The following is a 15,064-nucleotide window of genomic DNA, read 5'->3' as shown; positions in this document are numbered from 1 at the left end:
AAAAAGCAATGAGACAAAAAATAACCATTGTTTTTATGACTGGAGTATTGGCTGGCTGGTGTCATAGCCATCTTCCAATTAGAATAATTATATTCCATCTATATATTTCTACCTATGATTTAGCTAGACTGATCTGTGTAATAGGAAAAGCCATGTCTTGGACTTCTGAGGTCTTTGGCTTAGAAAAATCTCATGCCATTCCACTCTAGAAGTGTATTTTTAAAATTAATGATAAAACAATTTTAATAACCCTATTTTCCAGCTGACCAAATTTTCTACCATAAATGCTACAGAATGACGTTTATTTGCATGACTTGAGGTAACATAATATTTAAATAGAGATTGCACATTTTCCTAAACTATGTTGCTGTAAGATATTACTGTTAACATATCTTTAAAAATTTTTTTTAATGTTTATTCATTTTTTCAACAGAGGAACAGAGACAGATCTCACAAACCCTGAGATCATGACCTGAGCCTACGTTGGGCACTTAACCTACTGAGCCACCCAGGTGCCCCTACTGTTAACATTTCTAAGCAAACATGTTCTTATATCTGATGCTTACAGCAAATGCTTAAGTACCTGCACTATTCTGAACACATATGAGTGGGTGACAATTCTGTGTGAAAATATTTGAGAAAGAGTGTTGCTCAGTCATGAAAAATCATATATGCTGAAAGAAATCTGAAATTAACTATGTAGGTTCCCTCCTGACCCCATCAATAACCCAGGATTGAAAATTTGGCATTCTGTTGCCTTTCTTTTTTGTGCTCCCCTATCTTGGTAGTTTCTTTTTTCTTTTTTTAAGTTTCTTTTTATTTATTTTGAGAGAGAGATAGCAAGCAGTGGAGGGGCAGAGAGAGAGAGAGGGAGACAGAATCCCAAGCATGCTCTGTGCTCAAAGCTACCCAGGTGTCCCTACCCCAGTAGTTTCTTATGTGAACTTCTCAGTTACTGTCTCCTTTTCATTCCTTTGGTCACATTTGTCCCCCTTCACTGAGATTTTTGCAAGCTACAGTGCTGTTAAACCAAGGCAAGAAAGGCCCCTGTGCTGCCTCTCTTCTGACTGTGTTCTTCTCCACAAAGTAAGGATACTGTACAGCTGAGGGACATATGGTATATGGGCCTCTGTTTTTACTTTTGCCTGAGCCCTACTAGCGTTAGCAAGAGGACTAACTGGCCTCCCTATGCCTAGAATTTTTCAACATTAGAGACTCCAACTCCTAAAGTGCAATGAGGACACATCAGTGGTATTTTACATTTTTCTTAATGTTCATTTATTTTTTGAGAGAGAGAGAGCATGAGCCTGGGAGGGGCAGAGAGAGGGAGACACAGAATTTGAAGCAGCTCCAGAATCTGAGCTGTCAGCACAGAGCCTGAGACGGAGCCCGAACCCATGAACCACGAGATCATGACCTGAGCCGAAGTCGGACGCTTAACCAATTGAGCCACCCCGGCGCCCCATTGGTATCTTAGGTTTTAGCTTTAAGAATCTTTGGAAATGTGCTTCGAGGTTCTACCCTCAATTATTCATTTTGTGTCATTCATGGAGGTAAAAAAGAGTGTGGCTAGTATAAATGACTAACTGCATTGGTAAGTCTATCAATATCTCAAACCAATCAAATTACTGAGGAGTCCAGAGTCACATTTCTACATACTAGCTGAGAGCAAGCAAACCAATCTGCCAGCGATATCTGCATAAGCCTCCATGCAGCACGTTACCTCATTTGACCCTTACAACACCCCCCCCCCCCCACCTCCAGGGCAGCTAGGTACAATATCATTCACTTTTCCGGATGAGACATGCTCAGAGAAGGGAAATTAGTGAGTTGCCTAAAATTAGACAGCTAATAAATGGCAGAGTATCCTAAGGCCTGACTCCAAGTTTTTGCTTCTAGGGGGTATCTGATCCAGACTTAGACTCTAAGACATACAGGTGTGCTTTTTATACTTGCAAAAACTACTCTAAGAAAATGCATTTGGCTGTCAGCTCTGGTTTGTCACTGACAAAGTTTCTTGGGGAAGTCGTCCAACAGAGGCAGGCCTCAGTTTCCTTCTTTAAGATTATTAAAGTAGATGATCTCCAGGGCTTCTTCCAGCTCTGTGGTTCTTTTACAGTCTATACCCCAGATTGCATTCCACGTGTGTGAAAGCAGCCTTCAACACTGGGCAGCACTGCTGTGTTATATTAATGAGACTTTACCAAATGGCCCCAGGTGACCTCCATCCTCCAAGGTTAATCATATCAAGTAGCACCTGTTTAATCAGAAGTTAAACATGAACACTGGGGACAAAAAGGCAAACCAACAGTAGTTTTTGTTGTTGTTGCTGTTTCCAAACATTTTTAGGGACAAGACCACAGGGCAATATTTTCCATAGTATACCTCTTCCAAGGGATATTAATGGGATCTCCTTGAAAAGGGAGGTTTTTGATCACTTGGCTGAACAATATAAAAAAATTTTCCTTTGTAGAGACCCTTTAATACTTAGAGGGATTATTAATTATTAATCTCCAGGAGGAAGATTTCTCACGTCCGAAAACTAATGCTTAGAATATAGCTTTGGAAAACCTTTGGGAAAGCATTTAGGACACACTGATTGTTGCTAGCACCTCAGAACTTATGCCCAAAGCAAAATGTAGCTTTTGGTGATGTCTTTATGTACTAAATGTGATACAACATGATGAGGCTATTTGTTTGTTCCCCAGGAAACCCAAATGTAAGAATTTACCTGCCTACATGTCAGTTACTCAAATAAACCCCTAGAAGATAATATACTTAATGCAATGCCTAATCAGATATGTCATGGTAATTGGGAGAATGATGCCAATTGTTTTAAAAGTTCTACAAGAGGAGGGATGCCTGGGTGGTTCAGTCAGTTAAGTGTCCGACTTCAGCTCAGGTCATGATCTCACGGTTGGTAAGTTTGAGCCTGACATGGGGAGCCTGCTTTGGATTCTGTGTCTCTGTCTGTCTCTGACCCTTCCCTACTCGCACTCTGTCTCTTTCTCTCTCTCTCAAAAATAAATAAACATTTAAAAAAAAAAGAGAGAGAGAATACCTGAAAGTATTAAAAAAAAAATTCCACAAGAGAAGCACCTGGTGACTCATTTGGTTGAGCATTCTCTCTCTCTGCTCCTCCCCTACTCATGCTTTATCAAAATAAATAAACCTTCAAAAAAAAGTTCCACAATAGGTCTTTGGAAATTGAATTCTGGACTGGATGTGACCAACAGAAGGAAGTGTTCTTATTAACTAATGGTCATATTCTTCATTTTTTTAATTGAAAACAGCTTCAATCATTTACATTTTTTTAATGTGTACTTATTTTTAAGAGAGACAAAGCACAAGCAGGGGAGAGGCAGAGAGGGAGGGAGACACAGACACTCAAGCAGACTCCAGCCTGTGAGCTGTCAGCACAGAGCCTGATGCAGGACTCAAACACATGAGCCGTGAGATCATGACCTGAGCCAAAGTCGGACGCCTAACAGACTGAGCCACCCAGGAGCCCCCTTTACATATTTTTTTTTTTTTTAAGTAGGCTGTATGCCCAGTGTGGGGCTTGAACTCACGACCCTGAGATCAAGAGTCTCGTGCTCTACTGACTGAGCCTGCCAGGCACCCCTCATTTACATTTTTTATCCAACTTAACTCTTGATGACTTTTAGCTATTTTTGAAAGTCACATCTATCACCGTGGCAGATCATATTTTTTTAAGATGCCTGCACTAATTCCATCTCACATGCTCTTCTTACAATGAGACCTTTAGCCAGATTATAAAGCTGCTGTGCACTCTTGCCTTGCTCTCATGGGACCCTCACTCACAGAACTCAACTGCCATGCTGGGAGGAAGTCCAAACAAGCCTGTGCAGAGGGACTGCAGTGACAGACCATATGGAGGTGTGCCTAGTCAATTGCCTATGTCAACTGCTAGACCTCTGAGTGAGGATGTCTCCATCTGATTCCAACCTTCAGCCTTTGAATCACTCCACCCTTTTTCCCAGCTGTAAGCCCTACTGGCCTATTGCAATCCCTGCCTTATGCCAGATCTCTTTTATTTTTTAACGCTTATTTATTATTGAAAGACAGAGTCAGAGCGTGAGCAGGGGAGGGGCAGAGGGAGAGGGAGACACAGAATCTGAAGCAGGCTCCAGGTTCTGAGCTCCAGCACAGAGCCCGATGCGGGGCTCGAACTCACAAACCACGAGATCAGGACCTGAGCTGAAGTCAGAGGCTTAACCAACTGGGCCACCCAGGCGCCCCTGCCAGATCTCTTTTATAAGCTCCAAAGGACACCTAGAGCTCTGGGACATCCCCAGAATCTGAATTCTTTCAATGTTGAAACATGGATTCAAAGGTCATTCTCAAATTAAACTTACTGATCCTGATAAATGTGCTGGTGCCATAGGGCAGTCTTGATTAGACTTCTCAGCAGAAATTTAGTCTGAGAACCAGAAATGGGTCATTTGCTCTATGGGATCCCACCAAGTTTCCAGGAATATATCCTTTTATCAGTTCATAAATGGCTTGGATTCCTGAGAATTCTGGGCTCTGTGACTGACCATTTATCACCCACCACCACTTCTGAAATGTACATTCATAGCAATCTGTGAAAAAAACAATTTCTTATTTGTTTATTGTTTTTTAAGATATATCTTCCATGAATTGATTATTGTTTTAATGATTGTCTTCCCTTCTAGACCGGAAGGCTCCCTGGGGGAGGCTCTGCCTGTCTTATTAGTTGTTCTCTCGGCTGCATTCAACACAGTGCCTGGCACACATCAAGTACACAATAATACTTATTCAATGAATTAACTGTATCCCATTCATTTAGTCTGTGCACATACATTAAACACCTACTATGTGTCAGGTATTGATCTTGGAGGTAGGGATAATGTTATGAGCAATGTAGGCCCAACTCTTCTCTTATGGCACTGACAGTGTAGTGAGGGGAGGGGACTGGAGAAATACCTAAGTAAACATGTCAACTCAGTAATTTCAGGTAGTGTTAGTAGCTATGAAGAAAACAAAACTGTCTGGTGATCGAGGGGAAGGTCAGAGCCCTTAGAAAGACTCTTATCAGTGGGCTAATGAATGACGGGGAGGCAGATGTTTATGGAAAGGAAAGAGCAGTAACAGTGGGATGCGTGTTCTAGTAGCAGATATAATCAGTGCAAAAGTCCTGAGACAGAATTTGTTCGACTTAAAGGATATGTTACATTGAGAACACAGGGTAGCTGGACCTTAGTGGAAGAGGACCACGTGGTAGGGGATAAAGTTGAGATGCTGGCAGAGGCAGAGCAGGGAAGGTCTTGGAAGCCGTGATAGAAAGTGATTCTAGAGGGTGCAGAGGAGTAAGCTGTAATATGGGTTCAAGGAGCCTGTCCCTTGTGGACCCAAAATAACATGTAAATACACACACATGAGGAACAGAAACTTCACTGGTTACAGCTGCTACAGGTGCTAGTCTCAGACCAGGACTCTGAACTTGAGAACACCTGACCTCACTGCTGCCTTTCTTTGGGATCAGCTGCCAGCAATATAGCATGCCAGGGACTGGTCAGCAACTCACTAGCTCTAGAAATTTGGAGTTCTGAGTTCTTTGGGGGCAGATATCAACCTGATTTGACATCATTATCGTTGTAATAATAAAAACCAGCTCGAGCTACTTTACTGCAGTATCAGGAATCAAGCATTAAAAAAACTATTTGGGGTTGGCGAGGCTGTGACAGTCCAAGGGCCCCCTCCACCAAAGCCAGGCCCCAGGCCTGTCTCTTTAAGGACTTCCCTCTGGACTAACCCTCCCACAGACTCCTCCCTCTGCCTATTTATACCTGAAGCAGCAACTCACTCGCGACAGCTTCTGTTTCTAGACTCGGACCTTAGTCTTGTCTTCTGTGGTGGAGAACACTTCTGGATCCTATGGATGGGACTTCATAGGTATGTGTCTGGAGAAAGCGGGGAATGGAAGGGGATGGGGGTATATGAGGGTACATGGTTGGGTGAAGAGGTTGAAAAGATTAAGCGGGACAAAGGACTCAAATAGCTTTGTAATCAGATGAGGTTAGAGTTAGCTGGAATGTTCAAGGGAGATAAAGCAGAGATTGGGTACAAACTTAGAACAGGTTAACCTAACGTGTACATATTATGTTAACAAGTCACTGTGGGGACGCCTGGGTGGCTCAGTTGGTTAAGTCTCCAACTCTTGATTTCAGCTCAGGTCATGAGACTAAGGTCATGGTTTCGAGTCCCGTGTAGGGCTCTGCACTAACAGCATGGGGCCTGCTTGAGATTCTCTCCCCTCTGCCACTCCCTTGCACATGCTGTCTCTCAAAAAAAAAAATGATAATAAATAGTATTTAAAAAATATATAAAAGGTAACTGTGAAAAATAGCCCATAACTTGTCACTTTGTAACCAGTAGCTTGGTCCTTTAAGAGAGGAAACAGAATTCGAGCTTTGGGGCAAAGTTCTGCAAATACATGAAGTATTTTATGTGAACTTTTCAATTCAGTGGTAACCCCTTTACTCATAAAGTTCAATGATTTTGCAATGATCGGTGACCAGCAAGAGCCATGCAGGTTAATAAATAGTGGGAGAGTAGTTCCAAGCCAGTTACCATGCCAAGTGTGAAATTTCAAAATAATCACAGGGAATTTAGACATCATCTAAAGGAGGCAAAGCTGACCCACTTTCCTGGATGTATTTTGTATCATGAAGACCCTCAGGCGGGACGTGCTATCTCCACTGGCCCATTCCTCATTACTCCCTAGCACTCCCCTCTCATCAGCCAGTTTCACGGAATTGTGTTACTTGGGTGGGCCCTGGAGAGGTTGAGGTTGTGAACACTGGTCAACTAAGAAATCTGCCAACAATTGGATAATATTGGGGTGGGTGTTGTAAGTGTTCGAGTGAAAAGAGAATTTGTTCAGACAACTGGAATAGAAAAAATATATAATTTTAATTTGGTGCTATATTTCTTCCCTAAAGCAGTTTAACAGAAATTCTCTCATCAATCCCAACAATTTTGTGGGGTAGATTTTACAAATGTAACTATTCCCATTTTACAGATTGAGAAATGGAGGCAATTTTAACACTCACACCTTGATTGAAAAAAAAATCCTCTGAGGGGCTCCTGGGTGGCTCAGTTAGTTAAGCACCCAACCCTTGATTTTTGCCTGAGGTCATGTTCTCATGGTTTGTGGGATCAAGCCCCACATCAGGATCTATGTTGGCAGCACAGAGCCTGCTTGGGTTTCTCTCTCTTCCTTGCTCTGTCTGCCCCTTCCCCTCTCCCTCTCCCAAAACAAACATAAAAAAAAAAATCCTCTAAAACCTGGGCTCTATTGGAGATTACAATAAACAAACAACATAAATCGTGCCTTGCAAGCAGGTGTGCCCTACCATTTAATAACAATGATCCCCTGAGGTGCTTTGGTTCACCAGGAATCTGAGGACTAACTTTCTAGCAAATTTTATAAAGGTTGTAAGGACTTCTCATTTCCTCTTTCTTCCCTCTTTTTACTTCCAGTATTTTCTTCTTTGGTTTTTCTCAATTCCTCTTTTTTCCAAAACAAGAAAGTCTACTCCTTTTTGCTCCTTTTTGTTTGGTTGGTTTGGTGGTGTTTTTTGTTTTTGTTTTGGGTTTTTTGTTGTTGTTCTTTACAATTAAGGATCATACTGATTGTTAGCTGATGACACTTTAGCATGGATACATTTACATGTCTGTGTTACTCTGGCCAATTATTTGCATTTGAGGACTATCACAAATGAAAGGCTTTGCTCTGTTTAAAGGATTAAGACTCTGGTGAGGAGTATTTTTTGGTGGGGAGTGATACATAATCAGGCAGCCATCACTCTCAAGGCTAGGTGGAAAGTATACTTGATTCACCTTTTGGAACCTGGAAGAAAAGCCTTTGCCTCCCTTCACTGTTGAGGAAGAGGGGGTTGGAACTCTTTCTCCTGTCAGTGAAAAGAGAAAGCTCCAGAAGGAGTAGGCTGTTATGGTTGTAGAGTCACAGTACCCACCTCCCACTCCCCCCCCCCCCACCCACCCTGCTGAAAGCAAGATTGACCCCAGTTTCATTCAGAAGCATTAGCCTCTTTGTTCATTTTTCATTTGTCCTATTTACTGTTCTAATTTAATATTCACTGCACCTTTCCCAGGGTAACTCCACTCCTTCCTTGAGGTTTTCTCCACTCCAGAAAACTTCCTTAAATTTCCAGTGATTCCACCCTCTGGTAACAAAGTTTTTGTGGGAGAGAGATAGTGTGATTTGGGGACAAAGATTTTCCTGGCTACCCTAAAACAAAACTGCTCTCGGGCTCACATAAAAAAGGCAAACGAAATTAACAATTGCATTTTGGTCTTTAATGAGCACTTGGTACAAACACTCTATTATTTAAACTTTTACTTACTGAAACATTGTAAGAATGGTACAGAGAATTTCTGTATACCCTGTACCCAGATTCACTAGTTTTTCAACATTTACCACATCTGCTTTATTATTCTCTCCCTCACACCCCTGCCTTGTTTTATTTTTTTCTGGACCATTTGAGAATATGTAGCAAGTATCATGCTCTTTGAGTGCATATTTCCTAAGAACAAGGATGTTCTTTTACATAACCATAATAAAACAAATTCCAGAAATTTAATCTTGATAGAATAATTTAATCTACAGTATGATGCCAATTTTGTTAATTGTCCAAATAATATTCTACCCTCCCTATAAAATTGTATCATGTCTTTTAGTCTCGTTTAATCAGGAATAGTTGCTGATTATCTTTCATGACTTCGACATTTTTGAAGACTATAGACTGTTTATATTACATGTTCTATTGGTTCATCTGGTGTTTCCTCATAATTACATTCAGATTATGCATCTCTGGGTGGAATTATTACACTGGTGATTTTGTGTTCTCTCCAGATTGTCCTGTCTGGAGTAATATGAGATCAGTCTGCATCTAATAGGTGATGACAATTTTAACCACCCAGTCATTATTTATTTCTTCTCTGTATATTTATTACTTGTACACTTGGAATCAAGCCATCTTTGGAAAGACCATGAGTTCATACAAATATCCTTCTCCTCATCAAACTTTCTCCCCAAATTTAGTGTCCATTCTTGTTCACACCAATCTTTTTCATGATGGCTGCAAAATGGTAATTTTCCAATTATACCACCACTGCCTCCACATTTATGAAATGACCTCTGTTATAAGGAAGAGTCTTCTTCCCCTCTAGTCCATTTTATGTATGTTTACAGCTTTAGTGATGAAATTCACATACCATATAATTCACCCTTTCAACATGTACATTCACTGGGGGGTTATTTCTCTTTATTACAGGAAAATACACATAGGAAATTTGCCATCTTAACCATTTTTAAGTGTACAGTTCAGTGGTATTAAATACGTTGATACTATGAAACCATCTTTATCTATTTTCATAAGTCTTTCATCTTGTAAAACTCAGACTGTATACCCGTTAAACAATAACACTTTATCCCCGCCCCTGGCAACCACTATACTCTGTGTCTCTATGGCGTTTACTACTCTGACTACCTCAGTGGGATCACACAGTATTTGTCTTCTTGTGACTGGCTTATTTCATTCTGCATGATGCCCTCAAGGTTCGTCCATGTTGTAGTATATTGCGGGATTCCCTTCCTTTTTAAGGTGGAATAGTATTCCATTGTATGGATACACCACATTTTGTTTATTCGTCTGTTGATGGACACTGGGTTGCTTGCACGTGTTAACTATTGGAAATACTGCTAAGAACATGGGTGTACAAATACCTCTTCAAAACCCTGCTTTCAATTCCTTTGAGTATATGTCCCAAAATGGAATGGCTGGATCATACGGGAAATCTGTTTTTGTTTTTAGAGGCAGTGCTATGCTGTTTGCCACAGCAGTTGTGCTATTTTATATTCCCCGCAACAGTGCACAAAGGTTCCAATTTTTCCACATCCTCACCAACACTTCGTGTTTTCTCTTTTTTCGATAGTAGCATCCTTATGGGTATGAGGCGGTATTTTTTTCTTTTATTTTTTTTAATCAAAAAATTTTTGAGAGAGAGAGAGAGAGAGGGAGGGAGACAGTGTGAACAAGGGAAGGACAGAGGAGGAGACACAGAATCTGAAGTAAGCTCCAGGCTCTGAGCTCTCAGCACAGAGCCTGACGCAGGGCTCCAGTTCCCAAACCGTGAGGTGATGACCTGAGCCAAAGTCAGATGCTTCACCGACTGAGCCACCCAGGCACCTCAGTATGAGGCAGTATCTTAACTGTGGTTTTGATTCATTTCCCTAATGATTAGTGATGTTGAGTATCTTTTCATGTGCTTGTTGGCCGTTTGTGTATCTTTGGAGAAATGTCCATTTAGGTCCTTTGCACATTTTTTAATTGGGTTGCTTGGGTTTTTTCCTGGTGAATTTTAGGAGTTCTCTATGTATTTTGGATATTAATTTCTTATCAGATAGATGATTTGCAAATATTTTCTCCCATTCTGTGGGTTGTCTTTTTACTCTGAATAGTGTCTTTTGCACAAAGTATCTTAACTTTCATGTATCCCAGCTTGCCTATTTTTTCTTTTTCTTGTGGCCTTTACTGTCCTATCTAAGGAATCATTGTCAAATCCAGCATCATGAAGTTTTGTCTAATTTTTGTGCCTAAGAGTTTTGTTATATTGAGTCTTAGATTTAGGTCCTTGATCTATTTTGTGTTAATTTTTGTATATGGTTTTAGATAAAGATATGTACTGCCCCATTGGATGAAGCAAGGGTAGGGAAAAAAAAAGCCCTGAATCTAGTAAATAAGTAATAAATAAGTGTACATTGTGCCATTCTCTCTTTTCTCATGTATAGTTGTTTCTGTTTTTTGTTTTTTTTTTTTTAATCCCGCCCTACCAACCTCGCCCATTCCAGCCCCGCGAACTCTGGGTCATCACTGGGGACAAGTCTGTCAGGGACGTTCTGTTTACTGGATAGTGAACCCTCTTGAGGGAGAGACCTGGGCCATTTTGGTCACTATCATGTCCTCAGCATCACCCAGCACAGTGTGACAAATGGATGAACCAGTGAAGGAGTACACTCACTGTGTAGACAAGTCATCATCAATTAGGAAGAAAATACTAGGTGGCTCAGTCAGGTATGCATCCAACTTCGGCTCAGGTCATGATCTCAGTTGGTGAGTTCGAACCCCATGTGGGGCTCTGCTGACAGCTCAGAGCCTGGAGCCTGCTTCAGATTCTGTCTCTCTCAAAAATAAGTAAACATTAAAATTAAAAAAAACCTAAATATTGTGTTCAGGTTTGTACTATGGACCAAGCTTGAGCTAATTGCATTATTAATAGTTGTGATTATTAGTAGTAACAACACCAAATAAAAAATTAATCCTAACAAGCCATGGGGTTTCTTGTTTTTCTTTAAATCCTCCACCCCTCCAGTTTGCTCTCTCCAACCAACCTTCCCTTCCATCTTTCTTCCATGTCCAACTCTTCATCCATTACTCTCCCCTCTCCTGCTCAAGGAAATACAGGACTCAACACAGTGAACCAACTAGATCTAACAGACATGTATAGGACACTCTACCCCAAAACAATGGAAGATACATTCTTCTCCAGTGCACATGGGACATTTTTCAGGACAGGCCATATGTTAGACCACAGCTTAAGTCTCAGTAGATTAAAAAATTTAGAGGGTAGTTTGGGTGGCTCAGTCAGTTAGGCACCTGACTTGGGCTCAGGTCATGATTTCCTGGTTCAGGAGTTGGAGCCTCGCGTCGGGCTCTGTGCTGACAGCTCAGAGCCTGGAGCCTGCTTCAGATTCTGTGTCTCCTTCTCTCTCCCCCTTCCCCACTTGTGCTCTGTCTCTCTATCAAAAATAAATGTAAAAAAAAAACAACTTAAAAAAATTTTTTTTTCCATCTCATGCCTGACTGCAGTAGGAATAAAATATTCTTCAGTCCCAAGTGCTACCAGTGTGAAGACCCATGCAAAAAAGAAGAGAGAATATAGGAAATAGAACAGAGGTGTATTAGCTGATCCTTAAGCCATTGGCTTAACTCAGGTTCTCATTGGTTCAAGGCTGGACATGATTGTGCTACAATGGTGCATTTGTGTAGTGTGTTTTTACTTCGAAAATATTTCTTTCATTCTCCCCTTTATTTACCAAAATAGATTTATTCTTTTCACTGAGTCAACTGGCAGTTTTATTTGGACTATATTAAAACCATTTCCTGGGGCACCTGGGTAGCTCAGTTGGTTAAGCATCTGACTTCAGCTCAGGTCATGTTCTTTTGGTTAGTGAGTTCGAGCCCCTGCCTTGGGCTCTCTGCTCTCAGGGCAGAGTCTGCTTCAGATCCTCTGTCTCCCTCTTTCTCTGCTCCTACCCCAGTCGTTTGTGCATATGCACTTGCATACTCTGCCTCTCTCTTTCTCAAAAAATAAACGTTATAAAAAAAAACACTGTCTAAATGGTTATGCCATGGTTTGAGTTTCCCAAGATACTACTACTGCAGATTTGACCAAGTTTATTATACTTAGTAATAAAAGATAAAGTGCATAAAGTGCACTAGTCTTAAGTATATAGTTTGAATTTTTACATATGTATATGTCTGGATAAGCAATATTTGAGATAAAACGATAGAATATTTCCTATACCTCATGAGATTCTCTTGTGTGTTTCTCATTCTATTCCCTGAAGAATTAATATTTTGATTTTCATCAACATTTTTCACTTTTGCTCTTTTTTTAAGTTTATTTTTGAGAGAGAGTATGTGCAAGAGCATACCCATGAGCGTGGGGGAAGGGCAGAGAGAGGGGAAGAGAACCTCCAGCAGCTATGAGCTGTCCATGTGGAGCCCTATGCAGGGCTTGATCTCACAAACCATGAGATCATGACCTGAGCTGAAATCAAGGCAGACGCTCAACCAACTGAGCCACCCCGGTGCCCCTACTTTTGCTTGTTCTTAAACTTGATATAAATGAGATCATATAATAGAACTCTTTTTGTCAGGCTTTCCTGCAACATAGTATCTGACATTTCTCTGTCTTGTTGCTGGAGTCAATTATTTCTTTAATAGATGGGTAGTATTCCATTATATAAATGTGTCACAATTTATTTGTTGATAAACATTTGGGTAGTTTTATCTTTTGGATATTATGAATACAGCTGCTGTGAATATAATGTACCAATGATACAACATTTGCACTCCTGTTAGAGATAAAAAAATAGAATTCCTGTATCATAAAGCAAATGCATATTTAACCCTAGTAGAAACTGACAAATGATTTTTCCAAAGAGATTATGTCATTTTGCATGCCCCCCTCAGCAATATATGAGATCCATATCCTTAAAAACATTTCATATTGTCAGTCTTCTAAATCTTAGCCTTTCTGGGGTGGGAATAGTAGTTTCTGATTGTGTCTTCATTCTCATTTCCCTAATGAGTCATATAAAGCCCTACTGAAATTTGCTTCATATGTTTATTGTCCATGTGCATACCCTCCATTTCCAAGTTCCTGTTCAAATCTTTTGCCCAATTTTTTATTGGATTGGTTGTTTTTATCAGTTTGTAGATTTTTTTTTTAACGGTGGTTCTGAATCCTTAGATATATGTATTACCAATATCTTCTGGTCTGTGACTTGCAAGCAAATTTATAGGTAAAAGGAATCTCAGATTCTTAACCTAAAGATTATAAGAAGACTGAGGGGAAATTTTTGAGGTATATTTGATCGTGTTCTTATAAATGAAAGACGTGAGTCATAATCTCAGATCAATTTTCTTTAAAAAAAAAATTTTTTTTTAATGTTTTTATTTATTTTTGCGACAGAGAGAGACAGAGCATGAGCAGGGGAGGGGCAGAGAGAGAGGGAGACACAGAATCGGAAGCAGGCTCCAGGCTCTGAGCTGTCGGCACAGAGCCCAATGTGGGGCTCAAACCCACAGACTGTGAGATCATGACCTGAGCCAAAGTCAGACGCTCAACCGACTGAGCCATCCAGGCGACCCGCAGATCAATTTTCTTAACTATTTAGTTGAAATCAACTAGCCATTTATGAAGCATCTGTTAAAGCCTTCTAGACATTCCAAGGTAATAAAGATAGTCTTTTTCCATGAGGCGCTACTGTTGAGCAAGAGAGGCACAAGCAAGATGGTCAACCATCTTGGTCAACCAAGATGGCCATAGGATGTGAAAACACCTGTTGATGTGCAGTGGACATGTAAATGAACAGAAAACTAATTTGGCCTGAGAGGAGGCGATACTGGAGAAGGATGAATTTTGAAGATGGGGTAGGAGTTTTCCAGGGTTGGGTAGGCCTTGCAGGAAAAGGGAACATAAGGAACAAATGCCCAGAGGAATGAAGGGTCCAAGTGCCAAGAGCAGCAGGAGTCAAGGGTGGTCAGAATGTAGAATGAGGGAGAGGACAAATGACTTGAGATAAAGCAGGAAAAGTTAGCCAAGTGAGGACGTGGAAAAATTTGTAGCACTGTTACAATTTGGGACTTTATCCTGTGTGCTGGCAAGCCACCTGAGGATTTCAAAAGTATGGAAGTATTAAGATCAGATCTGAATAGATTAGATAGGATTAGAACAGGGGTTGTAATCCCTCTGGCTTTGAACCCCTTTGGAAGTTTGGTAAAACCTATAAATTCCAAGGAATAATAATTTTAAATGTATAAATTAAAATACATAGAGGGGTGCCTGGGTGGCAGTTAAGTGTCTGACTCTTGGTTTTGTTATAGTTGAAACCTACATCTCAACATCATCTATAATTATTACTTTGAAATTATGATAGTTATTAGATCTACTGCTAGATCTTTTTGAAAATGTGCTAATGGTGGGGTGCCTGGGTGGCTCAGTCAGTTAAGCATGTGATTTTGGCTCAGGTCATTATCTCATAGTTGGTGAGTTCAACCCCTGCATCTGCTGTCACTGCAGAGCCTGCTTTGTCCCTGTGTCTACCTCCCTCTTCCTGTTCTCCCTCTCCCTCCCTCCTTCCCTCCTTCCCTCCTTCCCTCCCTCTCTCCCTCTCTCCCTCTCTCCCTCTCTCCCTCTCTCC

General features: G+C 40.8%; 1 protein-coding gene across 1 annotated transcript in view; it reads left to right on the top strand.

Moving 5' to 3' along the window:
- The first annotated feature begins 5,871 nt into the window (after positions 1-5,871).
- ATOSA (atos homolog A) overlaps positions 5,872-15,064 on the top strand; it is a 115,996-nt gene continuing 106,803 nt past the window's right edge. The window contains exon 1 of the mRNA XM_040492724.1: positions 5,872-5,940. The gene's annotated coding sequence lies outside the window, so the exon portion shown is untranslated. The remainder of the gene's footprint in view (positions 5,941-15,064) is intronic.

This window comes from Herpailurus yagouaroundi, unplaced genomic scaffold, assembly GCF_014898765.1.
Source record: "Herpailurus yagouaroundi ecotype Mexico unplaced genomic scaffold, PumYag 184, whole genome shotgun sequence".
NCBI classification, from domain to species: domain Eukaryota; kingdom Metazoa; phylum Chordata; class Mammalia; order Carnivora; family Felidae; genus Herpailurus; species Herpailurus yagouaroundi.
The sequence above is the reverse complement of the archived record's forward strand: the minus strand, read 5'-3'. Positions and strand labels throughout refer to the sequence as shown.